Here is a 301-nt window from a genome sequence, read left to right on the forward strand (position 1 = left end):
ATTTGCACAGTGGCAGTGAAGATCAACTAATCTCATGAATAACTCGTGTTTACTCTAGTAGGAAAGAAGAAAGAATCTAATGACAGTATGAAATGAAATACAGATTATGTCGATGATGTAATAAACGTAGGTGTGGCTTAATTTCATATCACATTTCTTTATGGTAGAAAAAAGTTTTCCTTTGTTATGATACCAACAGAACGTGTTTAAGTGTTGTAAAAACGGAAAAGGATTTTGTTTTGTCTTCAAGATAATTCTAACATTTTAGGTTATATCATCTTAGACACTTACTATTTCTAAA

Source organism: Penaeus monodon, chromosome 27 (genome assembly GCF_015228065.2).
Source record: "Penaeus monodon isolate SGIC_2016 chromosome 27, NSTDA_Pmon_1, whole genome shotgun sequence".
Classification (NCBI taxonomy): domain Eukaryota; kingdom Metazoa; phylum Arthropoda; class Malacostraca; order Decapoda; family Penaeidae; genus Penaeus; species Penaeus monodon.